The sequence below is a fragment of the Patagioenas fasciata genome, chromosome 3 (genome assembly GCF_037038585.1).
Source record: "Patagioenas fasciata isolate bPatFas1 chromosome 3, bPatFas1.hap1, whole genome shotgun sequence".
Lineage (NCBI taxonomy): Eukaryota > Metazoa > Chordata > Aves > Columbiformes > Columbidae > Patagioenas > Patagioenas fasciata.
Window position 1 is genome coordinate 57679149 of NC_092522.1, and position 8452 is coordinate 57687600.

Here is an 8452-nt window from a genome sequence, read left to right on the forward strand (position 1 = left end):
TTTGCCTGTGTATTTAAGCCTATTAATATACAGTAATTTCTTGCTGCCTTCCAATTTTATTTTTTTTAAAGAACATAAAGTCATATGTTCTTAGAAGACAGGAAGCAGAAGAACTAAAATTGGTGGTACAGCCTCAGGTCACCCTACCAAATGCTTTACAACTGCCTTTGATGAGCTGAGCGTTTCCCACAGGATACTCCCCTCAACTGCTACAGAACCTGACTCTTCATTAAGAGACTGTCCAGGTGGCAGGTTTAAGAGAAGGGAAAAAAATAAATCTATAGTATTGTGGACTGCATTACTGAGGAAGTTTTGGACATATATCAAACAAGGCAGATATGTACAATAACAGAAATACATGTTTCATGGCTGTGTCAGTTGAGGCTGGTTTGGGTCATGGCTGTAACATAGAAAATAGGAAAAACAGGTACTCTGTTTAAAAAGACAGATTAAGATTAATGAAATGTTGGTTGTGTTTCAAGAACATGCTCCTGCCACCACAGCTCTTCTGAGTCCTTCCACTCACCTGCATCCCTGTCTCCTCCCCATATTTCTTTATGTCTGTCCTGTGCCAATCCCATATTTTCAACCCCCCTTTTATCCTCATTACATCTCCTTGCTTGCCTTGTCGTTAGATCATCTATTGGGGTGCTTGTTCCAGCCCATTCCTCTCTGCTGAATACCACAGCCATGACTATTTCCCTCAAGACAACTTATCCACTCGTTGCTGCTGAGGCTCAGCTGGTGCAGCAGGAGTAAGGCATTTCAGGGAACGGCCCGTTCAGATCCTGCAGCGTTATGGCAAATCTGCTGAACAGATTTACATGGTGAACAGTGGTTGCAGCCAACATTAAGACGTGCTGAACCATTTTCAGTGCAAAATAATAATAATTAAAAAAAAATCTTCTCATCATTAACGGTTACATTCTAGCGAGTAAACAAAAATCACGGAGGGAATGTGAGACCCAGGCTTTGCCAACATCTGTGATCCTAAATCAATGAAGCAGTAAGTGCTTGATAGCAAAAGAGGAATGAGAAGAGTTGAGGTGTTGTTTTTGTATTCTTATTATTACTTTTTTTCCTCCTTTTTTTTTTTCTTTTCTTAAATGGTTGAACTATTTTTCTTATAGGAGAAAACAAACCAGTCTGCAGCACAGCCAGGGGAGTCCAGCCTCCTAGGCTGGACACTAATACTTGTTGGAATAGTGTTTATCACATTAATGTAGATTTCCGTTTTCAGAAGAAAGCACATATCTGCTGAGCTCATTTACCCTGAAAACACAGCACGTTGTTTTTTCTCTGCCTCTTGTACAGGGCATCCTGTGTCTCTCTGAAGAAAATCTACCACACCATCTGATTCTGACCGTGTTCTACTTTGCAGTAACCCTTAAAACAGAGGCACAATCTCAGTGCTAAGTGATGTATGACTGAGAGATTAAAAAAAAAATCACTGTGTTATTGATACAGTTATCCTCCAGGATCCGAGTCAGGAGATCAGTTTATTGGATCAATTTTCTGTGCAGCAGTTTGGATATTTTTCCATTTTGATGAGGCTGTATTTCTTAAAAGCAAAGAGCAGAAGCCAACCAGGTTGGGGAGCTGGGGAAGTTTCCAAGCAGAGCTCTGAGAGACGGTGTGTGAGAAGCAAAAACTTCAGAAATAATCTTATATTTCATTTGTCCAATACATTTTCTGAGTGGCATCAAAGTTAAAAAAAGCTCTGTGATTTGCTGTCGTTCAATAACATTTCATGTAGCTCTGTGCCATGGCATTTTGTTTGCACCTTGTAGCCCCTACAAGAACTGATGCCAGGTGTTGGCCAGCCCTGCACCCCCACAGCCCATGTAGGTGCCAACGGGGTGCCGCCGCAGCCCCCTCCCCTGGGGTGTCCAGGCAGGACTGTGCCAAAGTTGGCAGCTCTCCCCTTGCCCATCGGCCCCTGTGGCTCAGCCGGAGCCCAATCAGCACCAGTTTTGATGTGCATATGTAGAATTAGGGAAAATCCTATGTCTGCTTGAATACTTCTCTGTCCTCAGATAGAGAGACCTAGGCTTAGGAGCAAATTAACACTGTCCCAATTCTACATCTTGCTGCCAGTGGCTACTTTATATTTGTCTGAAGATGAATGTTCACGTTTCCCTTGTCTCATCCTGAGTCAGCTCCTACCCCTGTCTGTGGTGTGGAGGGCAAAACAATCAGCCTGGGTAACCAGCAATGTCTTGCAGAGTTGAAGCCTTCTGGAGAGGGAGTGGAAGAAAGGTCTGTCAACTATTTTTTGCAAAACCTTTTAACAGTCTTACTCAGAGACTACAGCCAACTTTACATGTTATTTATTTAAGGTTTTTTGCTTTCATTTTACAACAACAAAAGATAGACAGTGGTATTATGCAATATAATGCCATGAGCTGCTCTGGACTAAGGTAATTACTTCTTTCCATCTTGATTCATCAAAATGATAAACAAACCTATTCCTGGCCCTAGTGCCATAATGAAGTCTAGCATATAGCTTGATATAATCACCCAAGCATGGGTTTGTGTATTTATTTATTTATTCTGTGCATCTGTTGCCCTCAGTGCTGTGCCTTGAGGACAAAAAGACAGACCCAAATACCCAAAATATGCATATTCTACCTTCCTTATCCCACAAACATGGTACTTCCTTGTACGCTGTCCTCCTCTAATTCCCCCCAGGGCTCCAATGCTCCTAGCCACTTTATTTTCTGCCGCTATCATTACCCTCTCCCTCAGTACTTTCCTTTCACAACATTAACCCTGTTTTAGACTTCACTGTCTTAAAAATGAACCACGTGAAATTCCAGCCCCTGGCAAGTGCCCTTCTTCTTCCCCTCCGCAGTGCTGGTCCTGCCAAGCAGCCCACCCCTGCCTGCCTCCTACTGCTGGAGGGGCTCCTCCTCAGGGGGACACGGGTTTGGGGCAAACCTCCCTCTGTTCTAAGGCAAGTCCAGGTGTGCCTTGGCACAATCGGGAGAGTCCAAGAGGACACTTGCTGTAAGGCAAATGTGGGTCCCAGTGAAATGGAGGGTACTCTGTTCTTTCAGTGCAGTTTTCTGAGTTAGCAATATTTAACTGAATAACTTCCTAACCTAATAACTACAAAGTTTAATTGTTCATCTATATCTTATCTACTGGATGTCATTAAGGCCACTGCTGTCTCAGAAAACGATGTGTCAGAATTATACGTGGTGCAATGAGGACAGGGATGTTCAGTGGTGCACAGCTTTCTTCTGAAGAGAGACTAAATAGATCTGAGGTCTGGAGAGGGAGCATGACACAGGATAGGATGAAGGCCAGAGAAATTATGATGGCCAGGGAAAATGTGAAGGGTGAACAGTTTGCTCAGGGTCTCCACAACACAGTCAGCTGCTGATATTAAATCAGCAAGAGGGAATAATTGTTCATGACCACATAATTAAATTGTGGTATTCCTTACAGCAAGCTGCCTCAGAAGCCACAAGGATCAAGAGATTGGAGAGATTGTGGAATATAGCTTTATTTATGGCTGCTAAAAAGATTATGGTGTGAATGCAGTCTTTCAATCAGGACATGCTAACCACAGACAGCTGGGAGAGTGTGCAGGGGAAAAGGTCTCATACTCTTTCCAAAAACATCATTTAGGATGCCTCTGAAGGAAAGAGACCAAGATGAATAAACCTCTAGTCTGACCGAACACAATGGTTCCTATATTAAGATATTTGGGAGATTTACTGGTAGACTGGAAGGTGCAGCTTGTGCTTTCCTCGTATCTCATTTTTTCCGTAGTTCAGACTAGCAGTAACAACATGGATTTAGCCACAGTGGCCAGATATAAGGTTGCTTTTCTTTTGGCTAAGAGCAATCTACTCTACCTCAAGCCCCAGTTTAATTGCCCAGAACCCTGTGAGAGTACAAATGACGTAGCAAAGGGCCTTCCCATTAAAAAATTAGTAGCTCACTACTGTGTTACTCCACAGGACTTATCAAACTTCAGCTAATGGCAGCAGCAGCAGCAGAGGAATGATCTCTCCTGGTTGACACTCCATTTTCTTATACAACTGATGGAGCTAATTGTTAATACATGGCCATAAACAGATGCTGTTTTTCTCCTTCCATATAATAATGAAGCTTGTGACAAAGCCAGAAGTACCTGACGAGCTGGAAAAGAAGCAGAAGTGGTTTTCATTACAAGGGTCACCATGGTGAGACTTTGGTGAATTAAGCAGCTATGCAGTGGGTGACACGAGCATGGCTTGGACACTATCTTTGCTCTCTGTCCTTTCCTTCCAGCTTTCCACTAGTGCCTTGCAAAGTGGGAAGGAGAGAAACTAGCCATCCCATGTAGTCCAGAGAAATTCCAGACAATTAGTTTCTCACTGTTATTCCAATTACCAATTTTTCAGGGTCAAACTGACCTCTCAAACCAGAGAAACAACTGCGGCAGCCACTGCCAGCCCTCCAGCACCTGCCTCTGTGGGAGGCTGAGGGCTGCCGTGGCTGGGGGTGCCTGGCAGAGCATCCCCGGTGCCAGTGGCTGCCCTACCGTGCCTGTGGACCCACACTCCAGCAAGTCCTTCAGGCACACGCTCCTTCAGGCTCTGCTTTACCGCCGTTCCCAACAAATAAATGTCTCTTTGCAATGCACAAAGCCCATGTTCAACATCCACAGCCCACGCATTGAAGTCCGCTCCCTGCCATTGTTTTTCTACAGGAAAGTGGCTAAAAATCCCTCCATCAGTGCCATGTTTTTCCATGAATATGGCCTGTCGTGATTAAGTATGTGTGCATGAGGGAGCTTTCCAAGCTTGAGCAATCCATCTGGCAGCAGTACGCAACGCTATAAGATTTGTTTCTGCAGGACAGGAACAAGAGCTGATTTAATTGCATTAGTCACCAAGCAGCAGTACCGCTGATCTTGGACCCAGAGCACTGGCTGGCCAGCAAGTCTCGTGGTTACTTTAACTTTGTTTTTTTGACCTTTTCAGTGGTCCAGACCCCTCGAGGAGCTGAAGAATGCTTCATCCCTCCACTTCTGCCTCTGAAATACAGAACAACTAGTGCCAAGCATTAGGCTAAATATCAGGATGCACAGGCTGAGTAATGGTTCATCTCCATGGGGGAAGAGTCTGCCTCTTACTGACTGACTTTGGGACCAAATTTGGTGGGAAAGAAGGAAATGGAACTGACTGCTGTTCATTGCTCTTAGGATCATTAAACATTTCTTTCTTTTATTTATTAGCTGTGAGATTTCCTTATAGACAAATAAATCAGTAAATCTGTAGAACAGAACCAAAACCTGACATTTAGACCCAGATTCAAGTTTTCCCAAGGTTTCTGGCTGTTCGATTCGTGTTATGCACTGATTCAGGCACGATAAAAAGAAGGAAGCTGAAAAAATTACATCTTAATAGAAAGTTTTCGAAGTCCAGCAAGACTCTCTCTTCAAAGTAGATAATTTAAAGATACATAATTGTGCATCTAATACCATCACTTGCTGCAGTTCCTATTACTTTAGACAAAGCATTGCATAAGTTTAAGTAGGTCTCCAAATAATATTTCAAAAAGCTGTTTACTGCCAGATTGTTGTTTTTTTAACCTCTTGAGCCAAACTCTCTCAAACTGTGCAGCATCTGGGGAGGAAATTATTACACAAATTGCCAGTGTCAGGACAGACGCCAGATAAACTTTGTTCCATAGCAGTGATATCTCACTCATTGCTGTCTGAACTACACACTTGTACCATGGAGTCCTGCACTTTTCAGCTTTCAGGAAAGTACTTGTCAAAGCTAAGCTGGCACAGGAATTTGTACATGAGCAACCATAGCCACAGCTGCCTTCGACTCCTATCATTGGCTAGATTACCCCTGCATGACAGGTTCAGAAAGAAAACCAGAAGGAATTTTGCACCAAATAGTCTGTAAAACTGTGATGCTAACAGACAAGTCGTATAGAAATAAGGATGAAATATATGAAATGTATTATCTTGTCGTATGCTATGGAGTTTGAAAGACCTCCACATAAACTATAAACTTGATAGCCCAAAAAGGTGATATCATAACAATCTACCACAAGAATCAGATGCCTGTTTTCATAATCTTTATCTCAAAAGATCTTGGTAAGATTTGACAATGTATTATTTTTTTTTAATTACCACACCACTGAGTTTTGAGGATGATAGAGTTGTTCTAAATGTGCTAATGTGTTATTTCTGCTCTCTCCAACACTGAACTTGCAGGTTGCTGCTCTGAAAGTTGGAATATTTACCCCTCAGGGCAAGGCTGCTTTTAGCTGGAAATACTTTACTGTTTTGAACTTCCTGATTTACACTTCTTGGGATTCTGTAAATAGCTGGGGAGGAAGCTGTCTGTGTCCAGATAAAAGACGCTTGTGGAGTTGCTGTCAGAGATGTGCAGTTCCCTGAGCAACATTACCAGTGATCCCTGTGAGTCAAAGGGGATGACTATGACAGTGATGCCTCTGGTAACACAGAGAGGGACAAATGGACAGCCACATGCAGACACCAGCTCTGGAGGTCAGTTAGGACTCCAGTAGATTATCCAGTGAAAATCTGAAAAAGAAGAAAGATAACATTCAGATTCTTCCAGAATGATTTTTGCTTGGTTTTACTCTGACCAGGGAGTCAGGGCAAGCAGCTGTGTTTGCAAAATCCACTTTTATGGTGTGAAACTGCTTTACAATCTAAGCAGAGGGGAGGGACTTGAGGTTTGGTTTTAGCAGGAAGTTAACATTTCAGAGTGAACTTCTTTTAGCTAACTAAAACACGATAACCTTTCTTCTTGTATTGCCACATAAACATATACAGTAAGGCTCTCTCCCAGCTTCTGAGGTTAACAGCTCCAATTCCAGCTCTACGCTGAAAAGATACTCTGTAACAAAAACACATCTGTATTTATTGGTTCTCAGTCACTCAAACCTCAGATCTGCTCATGTAAAAATAAAAAATATGTTTTTTCTAGCTGCCAGTGCTTAAATTGCACCTGGCTCACAAATCATCTCTCATAGGCTTCAGCTGCACCTTAACTCTGCTGTGAGACATCTCTCTGGGCTGGGATTACAGACAGGTGGTCGGTGCCAGGAAGAGCACAGCTTGTCTTTCACAGCCTTGAGAGGGTGTGTGGGCCTGGGAGCTTCATAACACAACTTTTTTTACATATAAGCTGAATGCATTCAACCTGCTGGTTGGCCCAAATGTTCCAGAAATAACCTGAGGTGGTGCTGAATCCTTGAAAGTAGAGGTGAGGTATGGTGCTGCTTCATCATCTAGTTAATGGAAAAGGTCACTATTCTTCCTTTAATTAGGTGGGCTGGTTTTCTCCCCAATGTGCTTCTCAGGAGGGACAGTGCAGTTATGTTACACAATCGGAAGGAAGAAAAGGTCCGCGTGGGTTATTTGAGTGATTCTGTTTTTTTAATGTGTTTTCATAAACTTATAATTGGAAGTCATCTCAGATGACAAATTCCTCACAGCTTTCTAGATCAAGAGGAAAAGGTGAGGACCACATAGGGCAGCATGGCTCCCAGTGAGCAGCTCCAGGGGGAGGAGATGCTACCAAGGCAGCTACCGGCTGGCTAGGCCCAAACACCACCAACCAGCCAGCCTATCGGCAGGAAATGCTGGGACTCTGCAGACAGGGAGGTTGGGGCTGGGGAGGTGCTAAAACATCTGTGGGGAACACCCAGCCCATGCTGGAAGCAGAGGCAGGAACAGCAAGAATGAAGGCTGAAGCAAGTGCTAGGAGCTAAGCAGAGGGCCACAGGGGGAGCTGCACCTGTAGCCAGGCTGGGCTCAGTTTCAAATAAAATAAAAAATTTTAAAAAGAGATACGGGAAAACAGAAGGGGAGGGGCTTATGTGATAATTGCTTATTAGCTTTTGCTTGCAGGCAATGTGGAGACTCTGTCAGAAGTAGGGAGGGAGTCCTGAGCTGGTTTTGCCAAGGTAAGCCCTGCACCATCATTCAAACCGCAGTCTAACCTAGAGCGGGCGCTGTGTGATGAGGGTGTCTGTTTTGAGGTGGGGTGGGCAGTGTCCAGGAGGCAGGCTTGTGATAATGTGACTCAAAGTGGTTGGGTCTGGGCCATGCTAAATCTCCTTTCCCAAACCAAATGTTCCCTAGGTGTTCAACAACTTCTGTGACTGCAGAGGCAATGGTTCTCCATGCTCAGTTGTGTTTCTTGGGGTAACTTCAGTGTCTTACTCTTGAAAAATGAAATTGTGTTTTGTCAGGAAGCAAAGGGTGAGCCAGGGGAGTCTGTGGGCCATAGTTGTCCTATGCACTTGATGTAATGTGTGCTGTGAGGTGTAATTAATTGCTGGCCCTCCTCCCCGTGGGTGAGTCTTCAACCTGTGTCTCTAGTAGCATCAATTCTTCCCTTTTTTGCATTTTCATAGGTCCTCCCCACCCCAAACTTTTACTCCTTAAGCTAACAAATTATCA